Source organism: Panthera uncia, assembly GCF_023721935.1.
Source record: "Panthera uncia isolate 11264 chromosome A3 unlocalized genomic scaffold, Puncia_PCG_1.0 HiC_scaffold_11, whole genome shotgun sequence".
Classification (NCBI taxonomy): domain Eukaryota; kingdom Metazoa; phylum Chordata; class Mammalia; order Carnivora; family Felidae; genus Panthera; species Panthera uncia.
This window is the reverse complement of record NW_026057578.1, coordinates 53,510,103-53,536,397: the sequence shown is the minus strand read 5'-3', so window position 1 is coordinate 53,536,397 and position 26,295 is coordinate 53,510,103. Positions and strand designations below refer to the sequence as shown.

General features: G+C 43.8%; 1 protein-coding gene across 2 annotated transcripts in view; it reads left to right on the top strand.

Moving 5' to 3' along the window:
* NCK2 (NCK adaptor protein 2) overlaps positions 1 to 26,295 on the top strand; it is a 153,262-nt gene that overhangs the window by 66,483 nt on the left and 60,484 nt on the right. For both annotated transcript variants that reach the window (XM_049651244.1, XM_049651243.1), the window contains exon 2: positions 11,706 to 11,891. The gene's annotated coding sequence lies outside the window, so the exon portion shown is untranslated. The remainder of the gene's footprint in view (positions 1 to 11,705; positions 11,892 to 26,295) is intronic.

The window sequence follows — 26,295 nt, the reverse complement described above, 5'->3', positions numbered from 1 at the left end:
AAGACCTGGCAGACCAAGGAAATGGGTTTGACTTTCTGCCAGGTGGTCATTGAAATGTTTTTTCCTTTGTGCCCAGTTAAAAGGCTAGGCCTGTAGATTTTCACGCTCTCCTCTGGTTTCAGCTTTGGAAGTGCTTACACAGCTAATCTGGCATTTGTGATTATTTCTACTTTGAGCTCACCAGGAGGCTCTTTGGGGATATTCAGACAGAAATGACTTAATTGGATTTCAGCCCACACACAGTATTTGAATGGCTTTATGGATGACATTAATTGGGCAGCTGCCATAGGAAGTCATATATATATATATATATATATATATATATATATATATATATTTGAACTCTAGAATTTCAAAGTACTCTTTGATTCATTCCCTCTCATTGATTCATTGCTAATTTATTTAACAAGTGAAATACTCTAGAAAAATTAATTTATAGCAGTAAAATTAAGAAATATGGTTCGTTAAGTAGAACCATCCTTTGGTTTTGGCATGGTTACATCATTATCTGTATTTAAGGCTCCATGTTCACACTCACAAGCTGGCTCAAGGACAGTTGTATAAGGGATTCAGGGTCTCTTGGATTGAAGTTTGGGAGGAGAGGATTCTGGGCCAGATGGCGCTGAATGCTGTAGGGTATTGGACAATTGCAACAGATCTTAGAAATATAATTAAGGAAGTGAAAGTTTATTGGATGATAAATGTCGGATATTATCATTTTATCGAGCGCCTGCCATGTGGCCAAGCCATATGGACCTCAGCGTGTGGAGGTCCTTTCCTGGAGGCTCTTCCTGTCTAGATAGCCTTGAAATAGGAGAGTTTATGATTATAAAAGAGTGATTTCTTCAGAAACATCCTCCATTCCTGTAGAATGTCCCCAAAAGGAGAACATTTGAGTTCATGTCTGAGCAATGAGTTGGATTTGTCTGGACAGTGGCTTTGGGAAGCTGGAGGGGTAAAGATATTCCCAGTATAGGGAAAGAAATAGTAGACATAAAGGCACAGAATTGTGAAAGCATCTGGCATTTGGGGAAAATGGGGGTTAAACACACTCTGACCAGTTTAGGAATATTTAAAAGTAGCTAAGCATACTTTCGGAACACAATATTATTAACACTTCTGTTCACTTGGAATAATCATAAATTTGTTCTGGAAGTTAAACTTTATAACTGTTAGCCTTTTTTTGATGGGAAAATTTAATTCACCCAGCTTCCTTTTCATTCCATATTTTATGGAATTTTATGGGATACATTTAGGGGATACTATATTATCTATATGAGCATCACCCCTAATTAAAAGTGGGAGAAACAAAAAAAAAAGTGGGAGAAACAAATCAAGTGTATTCAGTACCCATCAGAAATGAATGAAATAGGATAATATGCAGTGAGATTTTTTTTTTTCCACACAGTTCCTTAGAAGCAAATTCGGGGCACGTGGGTGGCTCACTCGTTAAGCGTCCCACTTTGGCTCAGGTCATGATCTCACAGTCCGTGGGTTCGAGTCCCGCATCAGGCTCTGTGCTGATAGCTTACAGCCTGGAGCCTGCTTCAGGTTCTGTGTCTCCCTCTCCCTGTGCCCCTCCCCCACTCATGCTCAGTCTCTCTGTGTCTCTCAAAAAAAAAAAAAAAAGAAGAAACAAATTCATTCTGTGGGAGGCTTCTCAGTTACCAGTAATTTACCAAATTAAAACAAACAACCTTCCCACAAAATCTTCCTCCAGAGCTCAATTGTTCTCTAAACTTCCAGGGATTTCTCAGATGCCAAAGATCATGGACTCTTCCCAGTCTTTTTTGAGCCACTACCTTCATCTAATAGCTATAAAAATCATGTCCCCCACCCTCATCTTGAGAGTCCCGTTTTGGTTTCTTAAAAGGCCAATGATGTGATCTAGAACAAAAATGGGGTTTGAGTAGCCCTTCAGATCCCTGGAGTACTAAAATCTGCATCAGGCCCTATAGTTCACTCACTTAGGAATACGGTGGTTTAATCCTGAGTTAATGAGAACCTAGACCCTCCCCTGAACAGCTCTCTCTAGATGTTTCCATCCTGTGATGCCCATGCGTGTCAGCTGCAGGCTTAGCAGATTTAGTGTTCTCTCTAAAATTAATGTGTGGCACTAAAATAACGCCGAGGTGTTGAACTTGAAGGGCAGGGGAAATAAAGGATTTGAGATTTCTGATTTGATTAATTCTGGGCTTAGATTTATATAAAACAATGGAAATGTTCCTTGTAGAAAAAAAAAAAAAAGGACTCTTGTTTTAGAGAAATACAGGAGAAGCATTCTCAATAGGGTAGTTTGGGGGCGTGAATGCTGCCTTTCTGGGGTTGTGTAAGAGTGTCCGTCAGTGAAACCATGCCACCTGGAGCCACTGCCCAGGACCCATCTGCCCCACAGATAGTTATTCTTTTTTAAATCATTTTATTAAAAACCAGAAGAACAGCATTCAGTGCTTCGACTATTTTATGACTTTTAGTCTTAGTATTATATACCTATTCCCAGTTGAAGAAGTAGAGTGGGACCTTTTCTTCTTGAAGGGCCTAGAAGTGGAGGGAAGCACCATGCCTGTGATCCCAGGGAGGATCCCACTGGAAAATGGAACCAGTGGAGGAGTGTCTGGGTAACTCAGTCAGTTGAGTGTCCTACTCTTGATTTCTGCTCAGGTCATGATCCCAGTGTCATGGGGTCAAGCCCTTTGACTGGCTCTGCGCTGAGTGTGGAGCCTGCTTGGGATTCTCTCTCTCCCTCTCTCCTCTCCCTCTCTCCCTCTTCCTCCCTCCCTCCCTCCCTCCCTCCCTCTCTTTTTCCCTCTCCCTCTCTCCCTCTGCCCCTCTTCCCTGCTCACACACACTCTCTCTAAAATAAAAAGGAGGGAAGGAAGGAAGGAAGAAATGGGACCAGTGGAAAGGACGGAAGTGGAGGACTGCACTGATACATTAGTGCTTCCAATTTGTTTTGTCATTTACTGAATCATTGATTAATTGGGTTGCACCCTGGTACCAAGTACAGGGTCAGTCCTGGGTCTCTGCCCTTGAGAAAAGTTAGTCTTCTTCCATCTGATGAGTCTTTTGTACTAACTGCCCATTTGCTGGAAATGCCAGGGGTAGAGGGACATGTAAAACAGCATCAGAGAAATGAAATTTACAACATCCAGAATGCTAAATGTTCTGCAGGACAAATGACCCAGCTTCTTTAACAAATCATCATTAAAATAAATAGATTTAAAGTGACTTGAAAGACATACAAAACATTGTAATTTATGGGCATTATTTGGATCCTGATTCAAATAAATCAGCTATAAAAAGACATTTATGAGGTGGCTTAGTTGGTTAATCCGGCTCTTGATTTTGGTTCAGGTCACAATCTCACAGTTCCTGAGTTTGAGTGCCATATTGCACTCTGTGCTGATGGTGTAGAGCCTGCTTGGGATTCTCTCTTTCCCTCTCTCTGCTCTTCCTCTTCTCATGTGTGCACATGCTCTCTCTCTCTCTCAAAATAAATAAACTTAAAAAGACATTTATGAGCAAATTGGGAGAATTGGAACACTAAATGTGAGGCTTATATTAAGGAATTAATTGTTCTTTTAGGGGTAATAATGGAGTTGTACTTATCTACTGGTGATACACAGTGAAGTGTGTATAGATAAAATAATTTTTGTGTGGGATTTGCTTTCAAGTCACCTAGTCGGGATTGGGGCAGAGTGATTGCCTATAGGTCCATAGGTGTTGAGGTTGAGTGTTACTGTACCTGGGGAGACATACCCTGGTTACTTCTACAAATGGTTAAACATCTCCATTAAAATGCAAAGTACGCTGATTATGGTACAGTATGGTGAATGTTGCAGTAGGACTTTGCACTGAGGAGGGAAGGCAAGACCTTCTACGTAGGGGAACTGGGAGCGTGTTCCCAGAGGTGGCAGTGTTTAAACTGGGTTTGAAAGAAAGAATATGTGTATGAAAACTGGAGAGTCTGTTCCTTTTGTGCCCAGGAGGAAGGAAGCTGGGAGATGCTGTGGGTTTTCTGGTGGATTTATTACTGACTGGTTCCTTCCATTCATTCATTCCTGCATTCATTTAGGGCATGTTTTTCAGGTTTCTGTGGTATGTGATGAGAACTGGTGAAGGAGATGGTATATTAGTTTGCCAGGGCTTCCATGACAAAAGACCACAGGCATTGACTGGCGTAAAGAACAGAAATTTATTTTCTCACAGTTCTGAGGCTGGAAGCCCAAGAGCATGGTGTTGGCAGGTTTGGTTTCTCTCCTTGGTTTGTAGATGGCTGCCATCTTGCTGCCTCCTCCCATGGTCATCCCTCTGTGCTCGAGCATTCCTAGTGTCTCTTCTCCTTCTTGTAAGGACACCAGTCATATCAGATTAGCGTCCATCTCCATTTAACTTAATGACCTCGTTAAAGATCCTATCTCCAAATACTGTCACATTCTGAAGTACTACTGGGGGTTAGGACTTCAACAGAGGAATCTGGGGGGACACAATTCAAACCCAGAAGGAAGAGTGCTTAACTGACTCTGGAGGTATCCAGAAACTCTTTCGAGAGGAGGGGCCTTGAACAGCCTCTTAAAAGAGGGTAGGATTTCAGCCCTCTACTGGGCACTGGAACAGGGTGGGGAGGGAGCCGAGAATCTGCAGGAAGTTCCCAAAGATGAGGTGAAGTTGGGAGAGGGCTTTGGAGACCAAGGCAGTGAGCAGCCATCTTAGCAGTGGAGTTCTGAAATGGCAGAACTGGAATGGAGAGGAGGGCTGATGGTGAGGGCTTGTTTAGTGCCGGGGGCAGGGAGTATGGATGAGAGGAAGGGGAGAGAGCATGTGCCCTATGTCCTGGCTGGGCTTCCCTTCCGGAAAACCATGCAATGAAGAGAAATGGGAAAGGGGATGTGATTTTATCTAATAGATTAATGTCCTAATCACCAAAGTAAGACGTAGTTGTAAAAATGTTACAGAAAAGTTAAAAGTAAAATCATACTCCTCACCCCTGTTTCCACCCCATAAGCTTATTGGTTGTAACCACTGTTAACAACAGCCTGTGTCTGGCCTTCTTCCTTGCTTTTTAAGATTCTGTTTTTAAAAAGTGTAAATTAAAGAGAGAGAGAAAGAGAGAGAAGGAGGGAGGGGAGAGAGAAATAGGATTTGCTTGGGGTTCCTGGGTGGCTCAGTTGGTTGAGCGCCTGACTTCAGCTCAGGTCACGATCTCACGGATTGTGAGTTCGAGCCCCATGTCTGGCTCTGTGCTGACAGCCTGCAGCCTGCTTCTGATTCTGTGTCTCTCTCTTGCTCTGCCCCTCTCCCGCTCATGCTCACTCTCTCTTTCATTCAAGAATAAATAACACATTAAAAAAAAAATTAGAGAATTTGCTCACCCGTACCCCATTTGTTGACCTTGGCCTTTCTTCCATTTTCCCCCATTCTTTCAGTTCTTTATCCCCCAAAAGTAAAGGACTTGAACTTCAGCAAAATAATTAATAATTCTTACACATATTCATAGTTAAAAGCCTTTGAATTACCTGGCACACCAGAATTGTCTCAGATAAGATTTTAGAGTCTGTGTGTCTTGTCTTGTGTTGCCTTGCCTTCCCTGTCCGTCCATCCTGCCTTTTGAAACAAAAGGGGGTTTTGCCCAAGTTTTATCCAGTAGTGCATGTTAGTGTTTAAGGTTTAGTTTTGTCAGTGTACCTTTTATGGGTATTGTAACTATCTGGACAGCAATGGGCCCGTGTCATAAAGAGTGCTAGTGAGCCTTTTAATATGTGACGGCCATGCCTCATTTTGTTGCTCTTCGGTCGTATTATATTTTTCACGAATTGAAGGTTTGTGGCAACCCTGGGTTGAGCGAGCCTATTGGCGCCACTTTTCCAACGGCATTTGCTCACTTCACGTCTTCATGTCACGTTTTGGTTAAGGCTTGCAGTATTTCCAACTATTGCATTAGTATTACATTTGTGATTAATCACGGTGATCAGTGATGATGGCTGGCATTTTTTTTTAGCAACGAAGTATTTTTTAATTACGCACGTACATTGTTTTCTTAGACCTAATGTTATTGCACACTTAATAGGCTGCATTATAGTGTAAATATAACTTTAAATGCACTGGAAAGCCAAAAAAAAAAAAATTCATGACTTGCTTCTTGCAGTATTCATTTTATTGCAGTGGTCTGGAACTGAACCCTCAGTAACTCCAGGGTATGCCTGTATGTGTCATTAGATTGTCTAGCTATGGCGTTGAGGTGGATAGAAGGCTTTGTAGGCTGATCCCGAAAACTGATTTGGACAAGGGGGAAGATCTCAGGAGTAACACACCTTATCAGACCTTTTGGAGAATGGAGTTTTGTACCATCAACTATATAAACAAAAATCTTAACAAACCATTGGAAGTGGCGTTGCTAATCAAATTCCTATCTGTTAGAATTTTTAGGCAGTGGACTGTAAAACTTAAATTCATATTAAGATTTGCATTATGACTTTTTTGTCATGGTATTTTAGATAAGCCTTAATAATTTTTTTGGTACCGCATCGTCAAGTTTTGATAATTCTTAAATCCACTTGTACGTCAAAGCCGCAGAATTGGAGCTGAAGGACCCTTGTCCTGAAGGAGGAAACAGAGGCACAGAGTCATACAGGGATTGGGTCACTGAACCAGGCCTGGGACCCCATTCTGATCTGTGGACTCATGCCACTTTTTGTGATCTCCTTACATGTGGTTGACCCCATTGCCCGCAGTTTCAGTCCTACAAGGCAGAAATTTCCATTATTTTAGAACGTAGAAACCTCAGAGCTTAAAATCTGACCCATTTTCCCTCCTCTCCAAACACCTGCCTTAGCCATATGTGATGGCACTTTGTGGCTGTTCAGAGAGTTAGAAATCAGTACTTCTTTTTTTTTTTTTCCATTTTCATTAATGAACTTCTAATCAACAGATATAATCAACTGATAACCAGCATTGTCATTTAGAACAGATAGAAAAGCAGCCCAATGCAGAAAATCTTGGAGTTTGTTAGGGCGCCTGGGTGGCTCAGTAGGTTAAGCATCCAACTTCGGCTTGGGTCATGATCACATGTTTCGTGGGTTTGAGCCCCGTGTCAGGCTCTGTGCTGATGGCTCAGAGCCTAGAGCCTGCTTTGGATTCTGTGTCTCCGTCTCTCTCTTTGCCCCTCCCCCATTCGCGCGCGCGCGCGCGCGCGCGCGCGCGCCCTCTCTCTCTCTCTCTCTCTGTCTCTCTCAAAAATAAACACACACACACACATAAAAATTAAAAAAAAAAACTTGGAGTTTGTCTTGCTCAGGACTGCTTTATCTAGAGTAAGAATCCTAATTTCATGGGACTTTTTGAAATTTGGACCCTTGCTTATGGCCTTCCATTACTCTCTGGGCCCTGACTGGGGACCACTGTGCATGGTGTGAGTCCACATGGGGGAAGAAACCAGGGTTGAATTTTAGCCAGGCCACTCAAGGAGACTTTTGTATAGCTTTGTTCAGTGTCTGAAACTAGCACTTTCCCACCAGAATAAAGTTTTCCACCAAGTAGCTTGGTAGGAATGAAACATAGTTAGTTCTGCCAGAAGTCACCAAGATAGCCTGGCCCCATGTCCTTCTGGTCAGGCAGGGACCCTGCATATTCATTCTGAGCTGGATGTCAGCTTGGGCCACTGTAGGGCCTATGTGCTCTGAAGAGGGGTCTCACGTGGAGAGGGCAAAGAGGGGTAAGAAAGGCGAGATGAGGCTGTGACATTTGGGAGCCCAGAGGGCCTAAAATTAGGGGTCTGGAGGTTTCTCGTGGTGCATTTGGTATGTGTAACATTGAGTTGTGATGCTCACCTGATGTAACCTGCGACTCTTTTGGTTGTGTGCACTACTCAACCCAGTCAGATGATGTTTTTCAGTAATTCTTTTTGCTGCATTAACATCTAAGAGAAACGGTTCCTTTGAAAATAAGGTGCTGTGTGCCTTCGTGGGCTTGCTTCTTTGACACAGCATTATGCTGTCCCTACCTGATTGAAGAGGCTGAAGCTGGCCTCCCAGTGTAGCAGATACTCCAGACCGATGGCGGCGGCAGTCAGTCTCTGCCTGAGTCTCCAGGCTCTACCTGTTAGTGGTGATCTTTTCTGAGGAGAAAGAGCATTGGCAGGGCTCTGAAATCAGGCCGGGGCGCCGTCTGACTTTGGCTCAGGTCATGATCTCACCGTTCGAGGGTTCGAGCCCCGCGTCAGGCTCTGGGCTGATGGCTCAGAGCCTGGAGCCTGCTTCGGATTCTGTGTGTCTCTCTCTCTCTGCCCCTCTGCCGCTCATGCTCTGTCTCTCTCAAAAATAAGTAAATGTTAATAAAAAAATTTCAAATCAGGCCAGCGTAGGTTTAGATTCTGGCTGTGGGCCATCTCGTGGCTTAGTCCCTGAGCTGTATGATAAGATTTCTCTCATCGGGTTGCTGTGAAGGGGGAGCACCAGTGCAGTGTCTCACTGGGACCAGGACAAGCTCTTCTCGTCTCTGCCTGTTACTCTGTTTCTGTGAATCAGGGAGAAGGAGAGGTGGTATCCCCTGAGCACCAGTATGAGCCTTCGGGAGATTTGAACGGTCCGGGAACAGTGGCCAGCTGTAAAATAGGTAGAGCTGAGCGTCCCCACACACAGCTTTGGGCCATCAGCGGAACGGGGCGCATCCCCCCTTGCTAATCCTTCATGACTCCCCTGGAGTAAAGCGCATTAGTGATGGACGTCACCACTGGACCTCCATGCGGGGCTAAGGTATGAAGGACACCGCCCGGGACCTCCGGTGTCTGGTGCTGTAGCAGGCACTGGAAGTCTAAATTAGACTAAGGTCGGCACTGGTGGCGGGGCAGGGGGGCGGCATCTCTGTGCCAGGCCCTGGCCCCAGGACCCATAGTGCTCCCAGAATTGCAGATCGAGGTACCAAGGCACGCAAGCCCAGAGCACGCCCTCCCAGTTGAAACAGGTGCTGTAGCCAGATGCCCCCAGAAGACTGGGGAGAAGCCCCAAGTTGTGGCTCAGGTTTTTCAAAAACATATTTGAGAAAAAAAGTGTCAGTGTTACAGACAATTCAGAAAATCCTGTGGATTTCGCGGTGACAAAATGTTGCATTATTAGGAGTCCAAAGTAATGTGGAGGGGAGATATGTTTGGTATCAGGGTTCATTGCTTTCTGGTTCTACCTCTTCGTCATCTGTTTCTAAAGGGAGATGCACATGGTGCTAGTGGAGAAATATTTTCAAAGGAAAACCTAGACGCGTTTCGTATATTCCCGTCTGTGTGCAACACACTCTGTAGACTGTTCTTGAGTCAATTCTTGGGCGAGAACCTTCTGCAGTCCAGCTGACCTTGTGCTGGGTAGCGTTTGCAGTCTGAGGTGGTTTTTGCATAAGAGTGTATGCTTTCCTGATGGGTTTAAATCTTTGTACTTAAGATCTGATTGGAAATGTTTGTCCTTACCAGAGGTTTTGAATACGCCAATAGCCCCACATTAAATAAACAAAGGACGTGGGCAGGGTACATTTAAACCCAGGATGAGACAGGTCTTGATCCCTCTGTTTATTTCCATTGAAGGCGTATGCTTTGTGCATTGACCGTTTGTCTGTGAAATGCTTTTCTCTGGGAAAACACTGCAGCCTTCCTTTTTCACACTTGAATCCCAGATAGCCATTCGTGGATTCGAGCCCCGCATCGGGCTCTGTACTGACAGCTCAGAGCCTGGAGCCTGCTTCAGATTCCGGGTCTCCCTCTCTCTGTTCCTCCCCCGCTCTCACTCTGTCTCTCTCAAAAATAAATAAAGGTTAAAAAAAAAAAAAAAAAAAAGAATACTTGCTCAGGACCTGAGTCCGGATACTAAAACTTCTATTTCTGGAGATCCTGTCATTTGATTGTAAACATGTAGCAGAGAGAAGGGTGTAATTGTCCTGGTACACGTCTTGCCCAAACCTAGTATTTCTTTTGTGCTGCGGCATCACCTTTTCCTTGCATTAAATCATATATATACATATATATTTTTTAAGGTCTGCAGTCTTTAAAATAATGCTAGAGAGTGCATAAAGAGGAATTAATTTTTTAATCAAAATTTATGAATGTGCCATACAACGTTTTTATGAAAGCCCTACTTGAATTATCTTTTTCTATTGGACTAAAATAGGATTTGATTTTTTCCATGGGGTATTTAACGTTTTGGGTCATAATCATGCTAGGGATGAATAAATAGATCTTCTCTGAGTGAACTGTCAGGACCGATCCCCTCTGGGTCTGAAATGTAATTAAAACTGTCAGTGAACTCTCTTGGAGGTCCACAGAGCTTCAGGGTCCCCTCAAAAATGCTGGGCAAGGACTGAAAAGAGCCCCCCAAGTGCAGAGAATGTAAGGCAGCAGCAGACTCCCCCAGAGCAAGGGGGAGAGGCCACAGGTCATCTCCGTCAGGCTGCTCTTGTCCCCACTTCCTTGTGGTTTCTGGACGTTATTCTCAGATTTCCTGCAGGGATGTTTTGTAGCACAAGGCTGTGGGGTCCAGTAGGGGATCTCTCCCAGTAAATGGCCAGTGCAAGAGACCTCCGAGACAGAGGAGTGAGTCTCTAAATTTAAACATCCCTGCTCTCTGCAACCCTTCTCCCTTCATTAGGCTCTCAGACTTGCTTCCTTTCCACCGGGCAACCTTTCTTTTGTTTCCAGCAGGCTTGGAAGGCTGTGGGGAGGAGCCGTCTTGGGGAAGAGGGCTGAAGAATCTTGGGAACTTAGGTGCCTGGGTTATGGCTAGCTGTCCCCACCGTCCCCATCTCTTTCCTCCATAGAGGTACCTGACTGCCTCAGAGGTACCAGACAGGGATCTGAAGGTGGAGGAGGAGGACGTTTTTGTTTGGGCAGGGGTCAGTAGGTACAAAGCAACTTTTTTCTGGGGTGTATTGAAAATATTGGACCCTCATGCACTGCTGGTGGGAATGCAAACTGGTGCATCCACTCTGGAAAATAGTGTGGAGGTTCCTCAAAAAATTAAAAATAGAATTACCTTACGACCGAGCGATGACACTACTAGGAATTTATCCAGAGGATATGGGAGTGCTGATGCATAGGGGCACTTGTACCCCAATGTTTATAGCAGTGCTATCAACAATAGCCAAGGTATGGAAAGAGCCCAAGTGTCCATCAACTGATGAATGGATAAAGAAGATGTGGTTTATGTATACCATAGAATACTACTCAGCAATGAGAAAGAATGAAATCCTGCCATTTGCAACAATGTGGATGGAACTGGAGGGTATTATGCTAAGTGAAATAAGTCAGGCAGAGGATAGTGATCATATGTTTTCACTCATACGTGGAATTTGAGGAACTTAACAGAAGACCATGGGGGAAGGGAAGGGGCAAAAAATTAGTTTCAGAGGGAGGCAAACCATAAGAGACCCTTAAATACAGAGAACAAACTGAGGGTTGATGGGGGCGTGGGGGAGAGGGGAAAATGGGTGATGGGCGTTGCAGAGGGCACTTGTTGGGATGAGCACTGGGTGTTGTATGTAAGTAATGATTCATGGGAATCTACTCCCGAAACCAAGAGCACACTGTATACACTGTATGTTAGCTAACTTGACAATAAATTCTATTTAAAAAAGAAAATTACTGGTTTCAGGCAAATAATTTTCAGGCAGTTAACTTAAAATCAAACGAGCACGTGGTCCCAATAAATGTGTTTTTTTCTGTTTCCTTTCAGAATTCATATGTTCCTTCTATACAAGTGATTCCCCAGATCATAATCCTCTGCTGAGATTTGGGTTGGATTCAAGAATCTGGAGAATTCCTGCAGCTTTGTAACTTCAGGAGGTGTGACCAGCTGAGAAATTCACCTTTTGAGGAGTTCTGCGTTTTGCCAGTCATCTCTTATAACTGAGTGCCAAAGGTAAGCGTGTGATTTCCTGCTTAAAACAGCTGGGAGAAGTTGGTGCTTTCGCCTCAAATGCTCGATTTGCATGGTAGGTTTTCCATTAGTAAAATGACAAGAAGTGTGGCCCTCATGTATTGAGCTACATAAACTGTAAGTTTTCAAGGGCCCTGGTTCAAAAATGAGTTGACTGTTCCTGCATCAGCACATGATGGCATTACTTGAGTAACCAGGAAGCAGAATGGTGGGTGTCCCCCCACTTATAAAACGCCCTGTGGCACCAGCTCAAGGTGGCCTTGAGTCTGTACAAGTCGAGGCCTTCCTTGTGCTGCTCTGGGACTATGAGATAAATCAGAACTGCCTTCAGGATGCTTTTGGTCTGGTAAAGGTTCATTCCAACTGTGACGCCTAGAAGAATAGTCTACGTGTAAATGTGCAAACGGATAAAGGATTCTGGGGAAAATTCTGCTTGTTTGTATGAGAAATCTGCTCGCACGTGTTAAAACTGTACCCGTAATACAGCATGTGGGCTCTGAGATCCAGGGATCCTGTAATAGCCGTTCCTGGGCAGAAACATGTAGTCTGTATAACAGAAATATTTTTCAGCCCTAACAAATCATTTGGGACATATGATTGAAATTGTAAGGGTTGTGGTTTGGTAGTGTGGTTAACCTGGTGTTCTGTCTCTGGCTGGGCTGTAGGCAGGCTTTATGAAGAAGGTACAGTTTGGAGGTGGGAACACCCAATTCACTAGCTTTTCCTCAGACCCTTATTTTGCTTGTGTTATTCACAAATTGTTTTAAACTGTTCTTGAATCTATAACTTTGGGCTGTAGAATCTCTTGGTATGATTTCTGTAAGTTTATTAATTTAATATAGATGAGAATTAGCTTTCATCTCATCTAAAACTGCTGCTAAAATTTTTGTAAGTGGGTTTTTTTTTCCCCCTTAACGACTTTTTTTTTTTTTTTTTGGAGGCTTCTTAATTTTACTTCTGCTCCTTTTTGATGTGTAGTAACCTGAACAGCACAGAAATAATAGGTAGTATTTCATAAGAGTAGGATTAAGTGTCTGGGTGTCTTCAGCTTATTATTATCCTTTATGATTTCACTTGGAGGAAATGACATGTCCCATTTATTTAGAGTGTTGTTCATTGTGATTTCCAGGTCTAGGGCTTGGTTTGGAATTGAGAGCTTGAAGGTCATATTGTGTAGCTGAATTCTATGCCCTCCTTCCTCTCTCCCACTATGCTTAAAGTTATCCTGACCCTGTGCCCCCTGGACTGGTCTCTTACTAGCTTTACATAGCCTCATGCGTCGATGGGGCATTCCCAGGTTTCTCCTTCAGACCTGATGTAAGATAAACACCATTGGGATGTTTCATGTCCAATCCTAGGAGATTTCCATTACACAGAAAAGCTCTTACCCTTTGCAAATCAATTTTTTATAATAGTCATTGAAGTGGAACCTTTTAAGACTTAGTCTTTTATAAATGCAGTCACGTATTTCATGGTAATAAGCGAGAAATTAGTGAAAATCCTCAAATCTGATCGTCAGGATTCATCAGGAATTCATCAGTATTAGAATGTGACACTTAATGGCATTAACACACTTCATGTTATCACTTCAGTTATTCTGAAAGTGTCTCGTTCGGAGAGTGGTAAGGCAGAGAAAGTAACGTGCTCACTCCTAGCAGTATATTCTGCACGAGTGCCCTGCAGGTATCTATTACTATTAGGCAAATGGTTGATTCCTGTGTACAGTTAGATAGAGAATCATTCATAACCATGAAAAGATACTTACAGAGATATCTATACACATATTATTTTAACTAGTTCATTTCTATAAGCTCATGACATCCATGACCAAAAAACCCTGATTGACTTATTAAGAATTACTTTTGTGGTTTAGATAAATGTCCAGTGGGAAAATCATTAGATGTATCCATTTGTATAATAAATATTTATTGTGAGCACCAACTAGATTCTAAACCATTGACCGTTTTAGCACTGTGTTTTAGCAGCTACAAAAATAGATAAAATAAGCTCTAGAAAGCCTTTCTCATGCCCTTGTGGGATGAGGCTGGACCCTGACAGCTGTGGCTGGTTTCTTACAGTGAGTCCCTGGTGCACATGGCAGGGCGATCTGGCTGGCCCTCAGAGAGGAGTCTGGAAAAGCCAGAGGATGCTCTGTTTGGAGTGAGTTTTGAAGAATGAGGGCATGTGTGCACCGAGGCATACTGGGTCCCCTTGGCAAGGACAAGCTAGGTGAATTCACTGGGTAATGGATCTTAGAGTTTCCAGATCATTTAAGCAATATGGGTGGGGACCCAGCATGCTCTTTGGTCAGTGGTCTTTCAGTTGCCAGCAGGAAAAGGGCACATTTTGGAAAGAAGTGACAGCCATGCTAGCCTGGTAAGGTGGTTAGTGGGATGTCAGCCTCGAATGAATTGCCCAGTTATTGGGACACAAAGTTTGCCCTGTCCTAGCGCAGACCTGCACCTAGGGCCGGGCTGAGGGTGGAATGAATGAAGACGGTGGAATGTCCATGCTCCATCTCAGAGGGGCCCAACTGGAGTCCCAAGCCCCTGTTTACCAAGTTGTGCACTTCCCTGCCCCATATTGTCTTCCCTGGAGCCTCCCCCACTTTGAGGTTGAAGAGCAGAATCTTGGGAACTCCCTAACCTTGACCCTGCCTATTTTGCGAAGTGGAGACCATGGGAGAAGCCTGGCAGCAGACCCTTTCCCATTTACATTAGAACTGTTAGAGAATGCATAGCCTGTACTTAACTCTTCTCATGTATGATTGAGAATCGACTGGGGTTCATGGTCGTTGGAGGCTGGCTGGGGTTTACTGGGGATGAAAGACATGAAAGGGCATGGTACACTATGCTGAAAATCTCTCATCTTTTGAGAAACAATTTAGAACCATTTTCAGGACAGAAGCTTAAGGGGTAGAAGGATCATGGTGTTATGGGGCAGGAAAGACCGTGGCTTAGGTGAGAAGACTCGTGAGCGAAGTGAAGGAAAGGAGACGAAGATTTCAGACCGTCAATTTGCTGATAGGAGTATCGGAGAGCAGATGTTAGCGGGGATCCTGTCCACATCATTTCCTTTATTCTTTTTTTCAGTTTTCTGGAGGTCTAATTGACAAAATTGTGAGATACTGAAAGCATACTTCGTGGTGATTTGATACACCATATACACTGTGAAAGAATCCTGACCATCTAGTTAATTAACACGTCCATCACCTCACATATTTCTCTTCTCCTGTGTGTATGTGAGAACATTTAGGTTCCCTCTTAGCAAATTTCGATTAAATAATGCAGTGTTATTAACTGTAGTCACTCTGTTATACATTAGATCCTTAAGCTTTATTTATCTTCTAGCTGGAAGTGTGTCCCTTTTATCAACCTCTGGCTGTTTCCTCTAACCTCAGTCCCTGGCAACCACTTTTCTACTCTGTTTCTAGGAGTTTGACCTCCTCCCCCCCCCCCCCCCCCCCGCCAGATATCACATATAAGTGATACTACACAAGATTTGTCTTTCTCTGCTGGCTTATTTCACTTAGCATAATGCCTCAGGGTCCATCCGTGTTGTCAAGAATGGCAGGATTTCCTTTTTTTTTTTTTTTTTTTTTCACGGCTAAATGTTATTCCGTTATGCATAAACACCACGTCTTAATCCATTCATTGCTGGATAGACACGTAGGTTGTTTCCGTATCTCGGCTATTGTGAATAACAAAAGCAGTGAATTTGGGGGTGCACACATCTCTTTGATATCCTGTTTTCGTTTCCTTTGGATAGATATCCAGAAGTGGGATTGCTGGATCATATGGTACTTCTGTTTGTAATCTTTTGAGGAATCTCCATGGTGTTTTCCACAGTGGCTGCACCAACTTACTTTCCTATCAACAGTGAGAAGGTGCTTCCTTTTCTCTACATACTTGTCAATACTTGTTGTCTCTTGTATTTTTGCTAATAGCCATGCTAACAGGTATGATGAGGTGATATCTCATTGTGGTTTTGATACATTTCCCCGGTGATTAGTGATGTTGAGCGCCTTTTCATGTACCTGTTGGGCATTTAGATATCTTCTTTGGAAAAATATCTGTTCAGATCCTCTACCTATTTTTTGTTTGTGTTTTTGCTACTGAGTTGTATGAGTTCTTTATATATTTTGGATATTAGCCCTTCATCAGATAATGTGATTTGTATTTTTCCCCATTCCGTAGGTTACTTTTCACTCTGTTTATGGTTTCCTTTGCTATGCAGAAGCTTTTTAGACTGATGGAGTCCCACTTGTTTATTTTTGCTTTTGTTGACTTTTGCTTCCAAAAACACATTGCCAAGACCAATGTCAAGGAGCTTACCGCCTATGTTTTCTTCTGGGAGTTTAATGGTTTCAGGTCGTATATTCAAGCCTTTAATCTACTTTGAGTGAATTATGTCTATGGTGCAAGATAGTGGTCTAGTTTGATTCTTTTACATGTGGCTGTCCAGTTTTCCCAACACCATTTATTAAAGAGACTATTCTTTCCCTGCTGTATATTCTTAGCTCCTTTGTTGGAAATTAATTGATCATCCACGTATGGGTTTATTTTGGGGCTCTTTGTTCCATTGATCTATGTGTCTCTTTTTATGCCAACACCATACATTTTTGATTACCACAGCTTTGTAATATAGCTTGAAATCAGAAATCCATGCCTCCAGCTTTGTGGGTCTTTTTTGTTTTTGTTTTTTTTCCCTCAAGGTTGCTTTGGCTATTCAGGATCTTTTGTGGTTCCATACAAATTTTAAGATTGTTCTATTTCTGACAAAAATGCCATTGGAATTTTGATAGGGATTGCACTGAGTCTGAAAATGGCTTTGGGTTATATGGACATTTTACCAATATTAATTCTTGCAATCCATGAGCATGGAATATCTTTCTGTTTGTGTTTTCTTCACTTTGTTTCATCAGTGTCTTACAGTTTTCAGTGTATTGATATTGTACCTCCTCAGTTATATTTATTGCTTAGGTATTTTATACTTCGTGATGCAATTGTAAATGAGATCGCTTTCTTAATTTCTCTTCCTGATAGTCCATTGTTAATGTAGAGGAACAGAACCGATATTTGTACAGCATATTGATATTGTATATTGCGACTTCATTGAATTTGTTTATCACGTCATCTGCAAATAGTGACCGTTTTTCTTCTTCCTTTCGGATTTGGGTGCTTTTTGTTTCTTTTTCTCGTCCAATTGCTCTGGCGAGGAATTCTAGTACTATGTTGAAAAGTGGCAAGAGTGGACATACTTCTCTCGTTCCTCGATCTTTGGGGAAAAGCTATCAGTTTTTCCACTATTAGGTATGTTATTAGCTGTGAGCTTTATTATGTTGAGTTTACATTGCTAAAAAATACTGCAGTATTGATTCTACCACAGTTAACCTGGTGGTGGAGTTGATGGGAACCTGCTTTAACCTACTGGACACTTTTCAGTCCAGGTTTGCTCAAGTACAAGGGCTCTCAAACATCTGCACCTGTGCTCTCATTTGTACCCCATGCTTGGAGTGTGATGCTTATAAAGCAGGGCAGCATTCCATACAGATGGCACCACCCCTGGAGAGGGTGGCCGTGCCTCTCTCTCCCTGTTCTGGGCAGCCAGTGAATCTGAAAAGGGATTTCACTTGACTGTAATATCTTTGTGCATCTTAGCAAATTTCACATTATTGCATATTAGATTTGCTGCAATATTCTAACCAATTATGGTCTGAGAGTGGATATTTCTCTGTGTACCAAAGAAACACATTTTATTTTATTTTTTTTAATTTTTTTTAGCGTTTATTTATTTTTGAGACAGAGAGAGACAGAGTTTGAACGGGGGAGGGTCAGAGAGAGAGGGAGACACAGAATCTGAAACAGGCTCCAGGCTCTGAGCCATCAGCCCAGAGCCTGACGCGGGGCTTGAACTCACAAACTGCGAGATCATGACCTGAGCTGAAGTCGGATGCTTAACCGACTGAGCCACCCAGCGCCCCAAGAAACACATTTTAGATGTCAGTCCTTTTTATCTTCCCATTGATCCTTTTATTTCGAACTTCTTGAAGAGTAAATGGAGGGACTGAGATGGATTTTTAAAAATGCTTTAAACTTACATTCCAGTGAGCTCTTTTCTTCTTCCAAGGATCAAAATTAAAATGGAGCATAAATTGTTAAAACAAAACAAAACAAAACAAAACAAAACAACCTACCAGACACTTTTCTGGTACCTGGCACAGGGCTTTTGCCACCTCTGTTGTTGTCCTTAATCTGAAAGACAGATCTCATTACCCCCATTTCATGAACAGAGGCACTAACCCTCAGGAGAGGGTAAGAGGATTGCCTGTGTTCATAGAGTTGAACTTGTACAGTAGCATTTCGACCAAGGTCCTGGTTTATAAGTCCATGTTCTTTCTCTTCCCCATGTCCCTGACATACCCTGGCAATGACACAGTAATCCCCTGTTGTCTGAGCACTAACTTGGGACCGGGGTCCACTTGACACTCAGATTACACAGCGTGGCCAAAGCCCAGAGCTCATAAGAGCAGACTGTACCCCCACATTTTCCTGACCCAAAGCCTTTCATTCTTCCTAGACCATGAATTGTATCCATTTACTTATTTTTTTCCATAGAAAAGTCTCCAGGAACTAAGTATGGTTTGGAAGCAAGTCTCTTTTGGAAACTTAAAGAAGGGAGCATGAAGGAAAGCTTTGGGAAGGATCGGAGGGATGGGAGACAGGAAGCTGAATCCCGTGGAGGGCATTGTACCTGCTGAAGTCCTCGCATCAGCTCAGCAGCTCGGGACCAAGCTGAGGTCAGGACACAGGCCTCAGACTTCCACTTGTGCTGTTCCCAGATGGCGTTCAGAGTCACCTTGTACTCGTGATTCCTCTCTTATGAACAGACCTTTGAAAGAGAAGTCACTTGTAGATTCAAGAGGACCTGGTATACTTTCTGTGTTCCGGGTCGTCCCGTGGTCCAATATACTTCCAGGACCTTTGTACACCAGAGTGAAGCTGCATAAAATCGCAGTTTAATGATTTTTCAATGTAGGCAACGAAACCATCATTTTATAGTGGTTGCAGTGATGATCAAAGTTGAAACAAGCATTTTTCTTTTCTGTCTTACCTAACATGCCCTAACTGGGTGGCTTCTTAGAAAGCTGGAAAAAACAATTAAAAACACGGGAAAGCAAGTCCTTGCCCTTTCCACACCCTTTCTTTTCTCTCTGACAGATTGTAGAGGCTGAATTCATAGCATTCCTGTCCGTTCTCCACTGTTCTCTGACTCGTACCTTCTGGTTTACTAAGGAATTTTCCTATAAATTTTCCTAAATTCTCTTTAAAGCCAGGTGATGTGGCCGTTCCCCTCTCTTTTCACACCACCACCGTTGTATAAAAGAAGGAAATGAGCCAGAAGGTCATGGGTTATAATTACTTAACCAAATATGGCCCTGTGTTGGATGGTGACCTTCGTGCTGGTTTGCATGGTGACCTAGTAGCACTCTTTGTCTTCTTTTAAGAGCCTGTAGATGTGACAGAACAATACTAAGAGGCAGGTCACACGGAGCTTGAAATGAGAGCATTGCTGCAGTCGTGGCTCCCCAGTTAGGTGAAGTGTTTTTTCTTGACCTTTCTTGAAAAAAACAAAAAGCACATTCCTGCCGTGTGCACGTGTTGCAGGGTAGGGGGATGTAGGCTTTTTTAGCAAGTTACCACGCATCTGTGACCGATGACGGGTTGCATCCCAACAAGCCTGTCATAAGTTGAAAACGGTGTTAAGTCAAAAAAGCATTTGATACACCTGTGAACATCAGCGTTTAGCCTAGCCTAGTGCTTAGAATACTTACTTTAGCCCCCAACTGGGCAAAATCATCTAACACAAAGCCTGTTTTCTAATAAAGTGTTGAATATCCCATATGATACATTGAATACTGTACCGAAAGTGAAAAACAGAATGAAAACAAACAAACAAAAAAACCGGAATGGTTGTCAGTATATCGGTTATTGATCTTCGTGATTGCGAGGCTGCCTGGGGCCGTGGCCCCTGCCCTGCGTCATGAGAGAAGATTGTACCACGTATCACTAGCCCGGGAAAAGATCCAAATTCAAAATCCAAAGTACAGTCTCTACTGAATGCATATCGCTTTCACGGCATCATCAAGTCGAAAATTCCTAGGTGGAGCTGTCGGAAATTGGGGGCCCTCTGTAGATCTCGAACAGGGAGATCTGTTGGAGGTGGTGGATGTGTTTATTACCTTGTTTGTGGTGGTGGTACCAAGGTGTATGCGTATGTCCGAACTCATCCAATTGTATATATTAAAGATGCGTGACTTTTTTTTTATATGAAGTATATCTCAGTTAACTTGAAAAATAAATTGCTGTGTCAGTATGAGAATTCCTTTGACCTCCCACCAGCGTGTGCTGATCTAAAGGGGTGCATGGGATGCTGCAAAGCTGTCTTCCACAGGAAGTATGTCTGGTGGTCCTGGAACACTGTGGGGGGTGGTCCTAGGGACCTCTTGCTTCCACCTTCTCTGTGGAAGGTGTGGCGGTCCAGGTTATGTTACAGAACTGTCCACACGGTACTGTCCTAGGACTCCAAAATCATAGACCCGGCACTTCTCTGGTCCCTCCATGTCACCATCCCAGAAACCAAGGCTTAGACCTTAACACATGGCCATGAAAAACACCAGTGAACAGATGTCAGTCTTTGTATCACACACCCGCATGCACAACACTTTCTCCAGAATCCTCTGTTCCAGGCACGAGTCAAAGAGGCTTGGAATATAACCTCCAAGAAAATATCATCATTGTTTTACAAAACTGTGTTCAATATGGAGTTTGGGGATTATAAGACAGGCATTTGAAAATGGCCAGTACATAGCTTCTCCCACAAAAGAGACCACCACCAGACCCAGGCTATGGACAAAAAAGACCTTCTTGTTTCAGGCTCCTGGGATCAGTGGTTCTCCCTAGCTCTTCTCATCCTTGTTTTTTCTTTAATGTTTATTTATTTTGAGAGAGAGAGAGCATGCATGCACAAGAGAGGAGGGGCAGAGAAAAAAGGAGAGAGAGAGAATCTCAAGCAGGCCCCGTGCTGTCAGTGCAGAACCCTACACGGGGCTTGATCTCACAAACCATGAGATTATGACCTGAGCCGAAATCAAGAGTCGGACGCTTAACTGACTACCCAGCTCTTCTGCTCTTGGCATGGAAAGTCTCTCATAGTCTCTGTAAGCACTACCAAATCTACGACAAAATCTCTCGGTAGGATCATAAACTGTAAGTCCCCAAACCTTCTAAACAAGTCTGAAGAAGCCGGGTCTCAGAGCTGCTGTACTCCCCGCTCCTTTCCCATGAGTGCCTTTGGGGGGCCCAAGCAGAATGCAGCCTTCTATGGAAACATCCCACCTGTACACTAAACATTCTGAGTCCCCCAGTGGGCCCGGGTCTGGCCTAGAGTCCACGCGGTGGCCCTGGGCTGCTGCTGACTACCACCTGCCCACACCATGGCCTGCATAGTATTCCACACAGGAAGAGCAGAGAGCCAAGGGCTCTGGACAGGGAACCACTACAGTGGATTCAAACATTAGGATCTCCCTTACTTCCAGAGGGCAGTCAACCTCAAATCCAACCCGTCAACTTGTCACTGTTATTGCTGGTCAAGTTCAACTCTCTGAGAGACCGAGAAGACAAGTGTCATTTCACAGCGAGATGCGGGTTGGGCTGCCGCAGTCCTGGACCTGGCAGGTGGATACAGCCACCTCCCACTCAGTGAGCACTGGGCCATCCAGGTTTCCATTCAAACCTTGCTTTTGTTACCATCTTGCTCATTAACACAGCCACAAATCGCTCCCCTTAAACGGTGATGTTCTATGGTCTGATTTAGTCATGAAGTTTTTATTTAACTTCCTAGAGCCAGTACTGTTCCCAAAGAAAACTTTTGCAATGTTACAATAAAAGTCGACAGGCAGAAATCTAAAACTCAGGCTGCATTTTTGTTCTCTACATTGAAGCACATCAGTGACATGAGAAGGTGGAAGCAAGAGGTCCCTAGGACCATCCCCCACCCCCCGACAGTGTTCCAGGACCACCAGACATGCTTCCTGCAGAAGACAGCTTTGCAGCATCCCACGCACCCCTTTAGATCGGCACACGCTGGTGGGAGGTCAAAGGAATTCTCATACTGACACAGCAATTTATTTTTCAAGTTAACTGAGATATACTTTATATAAAAAAAATCACGCACATTTAATACGTACAATTGGATGAGTTCGGACATATGCATACGCCTTGGTACCATCAGCACAAGAAGTATTCAAGGTGTGTGAGACACCACAGGCCCCCCTCCAGCTCCAACGGGCAGTAAACAGTCACTCATCTCCCATGTGCCCCTCACCTCTAGCAGATTCCCCCCAGCTACAAGCTGCCCATGCTGCTGGCTTTTGTTGGCTGGGTGGGCCAGGCATAGAGCAGGGGCTGGCAATGTGATAGGTGCTTGGGGACAAGTGGAGACAGGTGTGCCTTGGCCTCTGCCTCACCACTTTTCCTTCCAGAAGCACACGGGCCTCAGGGAATTCTGGGTCAGTGCCTGCTGGCTTCACAAGGGAGCCACCAACCTGGAGGGGTGGATGGGGTGGGGCATCTCATGGGGGAAGCTCCCCAGAGATTCAGGTTTGCTGACGGAGGGGAGGATCACTGGTGCAGATGTTTTCATCCCAAACCTGCCTCGACCTCACAGAGCCACTTTGAAAATCACAGACCCCGGGTCCAGGCCCTAGCTCCGGGGATTCAATGCGGGGAAGCCTGGAGTTTTTTTGCTTGATTTTAAAACTTCTCAAGTCCTTCTCATCAGCCAATTTGGAAACTGCTAACGTGAACCCTGGATTTTGTTTTCACACTGGGGAGATGGAGGTCTAGTTTGGGATTAAGAGCATAGGTTAAAGGCAAGAAAAGAGAGGCAAAGTGCATATCAAAATGCAGTGTTCCTGTTTCCTAGATGGGGCTCAGTTGCTTTTGTGCCAGGGTCACCTCCTCTGTGCTCTGGGCCACTTGGGAACGTGCATTTTTCTTGAAGAGTCACTAGGATGCTCAGGCTTGACTCTAGACCAACCTGGAGTGAGCTAAAGGGGCCTGGGAGGCTGGATGTTTGCATCGATCGTCCTGCAAGGGACCTTCTACTTTGAAGGCCTCCAGTTGAGAATTGTCATGTATTCACACTGTAGGTGATTCATGAAACTTAAAAAAAAAAAAAAAAAAAAAAAAAAAAATCCATTCCATGACTGATTATAGTGTTTCTTGGCAATTCTAATTTTATGGTTACAGTGAGCTAACCCTCAAGGGAGACTGGTCTTATATACAGAAATCTAACAAAATATAATGAAGAAACAGGAAGCCACACAGGGTGCCTTGGTGCTTTAGAACATCCCAGAAATAGGAGTGCTAATCCTCTCTCTCCATATCTTATGTTCTCAATTTTGGAGATTTCAGCATGAGGGATGGTGGTTCCGGCAGAATGTGGCTCGGGGTCAGTGGAGAAATCACACAGCAGAGCCTCTATTATTTTGTATGAAAGGGAAATAATTTATTTTCTGTTAGGGACTTTTTACAGAGCCCTTATTTTTGCCCCTGAAGGACAATATCTGGGTTTACCTGCAGAACACAGGAGAGGTGTGAAACAGTTAGAACTTTATAAAAGGTAACGTACCCAAAGTCACTTTTTGCTCTCAGTGATGTCACACACTGAAGACCGTAGGATACATTCGGTTCCAGACCCACACCCTCTAGCTTCAGGATCAAAGTCCCTTAGGTCTTAGTGTCCTAGTGACCGGGATTGGAGCTCCTCGTACCACAAGATCCCAATGGATCGGCTGATGAACCGGATGATTGCATTAGGTCCTTTGTGACTCTAGAATTGGGCATGAAAATGTATGTCCCTTAGAGGCTGACCGCATGAGGCCCAGTCCTGTCTCCTCAGATGTTTTGCTTGCAGGATGGATGATATTTGTGGGGAAGCTTGTCATTTTGATGGTCTCAGTAATGGAAAACTCAAAGAGGCTGCTGAACAGAGTACCTGATGACTTGGGCTTTTTTTTTTTTCTTGCAAAAAATAGAACTGAGTAAAGCAGAAATTGCTTATTCTCAAATTAGAGCCCAATTTCAAATGGGTTACTTGGTATAGGGTTCTGAACTCTTTGCACAGTTATAGGACCCCTGGGTTTGGGCCATTCCTAACTCGTCCCTACAGTACTCCTCCATTTTAGCACAAAAATGGCCAAGTAAATGTCCTGTGTTCTCAGGAGCTTCTCTCTCTCCCGTCATATCCTGGAACACTTTAGAGATAGTTTATATGCATGTATGTATGTACATGTATATGTGTATGTGTTGACAATAAAAGGATGGAAAAATCTATACCGTGTAAACATTAAGCATTATCAAATGAAAGGCAGGAATGGCTATATTAATATCAAAGTACACTTCAGAGTATGGAAAATCACCAGGTATGGAGGATCCTATCCAGGAGAGCACAGTACATTTAGTTGTCCTGTGTCCTAAGGCTGTGACCACCCCTGAGGCTTCCTTGGTTTGGGTGACCTGGACACTTGTCAGGTATTCCTCGGTTGGGATTTAGCTGGTAGTTATTCTCATTGTTAGGCTGGAGTTATGGGTTTTTTGGAGGACGACCATAGGGGTAAAGTGGCATTTTTCATCACATACTACCCAGGGTATGTGCTGTCCATCTGCCTTATTAATGTGCCCTTGGCCTTAACCAGCCGGCAGAGGCTGCCTGTTAGGGTTCTCCGCTCTAGAGTTCCTCCTTGTGCCCTTCTCAGGCTGTCCTCCTTGGGAAGAGGTCTGAGTGCAGCCCCCACGTAAGTGAGCAGGTTAAGCTCCCGATCCTTGAGAAGGAGGAGCTACATGATTTATTTGGAATTCCTCTGGTGACGTTTGTCTTTTCTCTCCCACTTATTTATTTACTCAACTTTCCATTCCCTTGCTTCTTCTTTTTTTTCTTTTTTTTTTTTTTTTGTAATTTCTATGCTGAATGTGGGGCTTGAACTCACAACCCTGAGATTGAGTTGCTCACTCTCCTGAGTGTGCCAACCAGGCACCCTCATTCCCTTACTTTTTGAAGCTCATTTCACTATATACATAGGTAAGCCTAAACAACGGTGTTTTGTTGGCTGGTTTCAGGGCTTTCTGAAAATGGAACCGTGTAGGGTCCTTTGCCTCTTTTCCCTACTCATCATGGTATCTGGGAGTCATCAAAGTGATTTGGGGCAGCTTGCTTCTCTTTCACTGCTGTACGGTACCGAGTCATGTGACCGTGCACGCCTTTCTCCCTTCTCCCCTTGTTTGGATGCTCTGTTTCTCTTCTTTTTTTTTTTTTTTTTTTTTTAATTTTTTTTTTTTTAACGTTTATTTATTTTTGAGACAGAGAGAGACAGAGCATGAACAGGGGAGGGTCAGAGGGAGAGGGAGACACAGAATCTGAAACAGGCTCCAGGCTCTGAGCAGTCAGCACAGAGCCTGACGCGGGGCTTGAACCCACGGACAGTGAGATCGTGACCTGAGCCGAAGTCGGACGCTTAACCGACTGAGCCACCCAGGCGCCCCTCTGTTTCTCTTCTTTAATGTCATAAGCAGTGCTGCTGTGAGCACTGCTGGGCAGGTGCCCCGACACACATGAGCCACTTTCTCTACCACCCACGACTCGGAGTGGAATTACCGCCTTGCACGGTGTGCCACGTTCAGCTTAAAGGAAAATACCAAACTGTCTTCCAAAGTGGTTATTCCATTTCGGTTTCCCCAGCAGAATGCGAGGGTTCCTGTTGCTCCACAGCCTTCCGAACACCTGTATCCTCAACCTTGTGCATTTTTAATCCATCTGGAGTCAAATGGCATCTTACTTCCTACGATCACAAATTATGAATGCAGTGGAGCTTTTTGTATATGTGCTCCCCGTGTGCGCTGCCCTTCTGTGCAATGACCGTGTCCTTTGCTTTCAGTCAAGCTGTTGATCTTTTTCTTGGACTTTTTATGTATTCTAAATACCAGTCCTTTGTCATTATGTGTGGTGCTTACGGCGGTTTCTTTACAAGTGTATTTCATCATGTTTCAATCTGTGAAAGTCGAGAATTCCTTCTCAATCGAGAATCCAGACGTTCTTTTATTGTGCCAGCAATGGATAACCACTAGTTACAAACTTTAATGCTTTCACGTAAAGGGCATCTTGCATTCTTCTGGCTCTGCTGAGAGGGCCACATCCATTTTGTGTCGTTTCAGTGTTTTCAGTGTTCAACTGCCTATTTTGAGATAGGGGGTTGAGAAGGAGACATACAAAGGTTTTCAATGCTGGAATTGTATTAACAGTGCTTCAGTTGCCTTGGCCAGGTGTG